Raw genomic sequence first — 1060 nt, 5'->3', positions numbered from 1 at the left:
AATAATAATAAAAGAAAACTTAATCCTTAATATTCTTTAACTTTATACATATCAACGTACAGAAGTTATATATGTATAAAATTTAAATTCATATTAAATTCAAAGAGGTTAGTCGATTCAAAATCAAATTCCATATATTTAGCAACTTATTATCAATTGTTTTCTTCCTTAAAAAAACGAATCCATAAACAAAGATAAAAAGGGCATATATGTCTGCATGATTATTATCCACATATATATATTACTTGATCATGTGTTAGGACGCACTGCATTCATATATACAAAAACATTACTTTAATGAACAAATAAACCAATGTATAAAGAAAACACTTAGAGTCCATGTATGCACATAAAAAATAAATAATAAACTCATCAGATCCATAAAATAAAGTTGATCCAAAAGGAGAGCAACAACACAAATATATATTGATCCAATGAGATTAAAATTTAATATCGATGATTCAATTATGAATGGCTCTGATACCACTTGTTAGAATAAATTAATTTTAGTAATTTAGATCATTCATATTAAATCACCAAAAATATATTATAATGCAGAAGCGTACCTTTACTCATAAAATCAGGAATTGACAGAAGAATTTAGATCTTGTGGTTCTTTCGATCTTCCTCAACTAAAGTCTTCTGTATTCCTAGGCGGCTGAATTGTGACTCTTTTGAGGGGGAAAGAACAACAAAGGCGACTTTAGTATATTGGGGACCCAAACCCTGAAGGCACTATTTATATTTGAGCATGACACCCATTAAACCCTAAAAGTCAAATAAAATAGTATCTAAAGTCAAAAGATAATATATCTAAAATCCAAAAGATAATTATCTAAGGAATAAAAGATAATATCCGATTTTATTCTCATTTAATTCCAAATCAAAAGTAATAATAACTTATTCAATTTAGCATTTAAAAACAATAAATGAGATCACCATTATATAAGTCATTTAATTTGAAATAGCATAATTTGTTATTATAATTAATATATATATTACCCACAAATAAATTAAAAAATTAAAATAAATTCCTAGCAAGATATTTTATTAATATAAG

This window comes from Arachis ipaensis, unplaced genomic scaffold, assembly GCF_000816755.2.
Source record: "Arachis ipaensis cultivar K30076 unplaced genomic scaffold, Araip1.1 Aipa1311, whole genome shotgun sequence".
Lineage (NCBI taxonomy): Eukaryota > Viridiplantae > Streptophyta > Magnoliopsida > Fabales > Fabaceae > Arachis > Arachis ipaensis.
Note: the sequence above shows the minus strand (reverse complement) of the source record.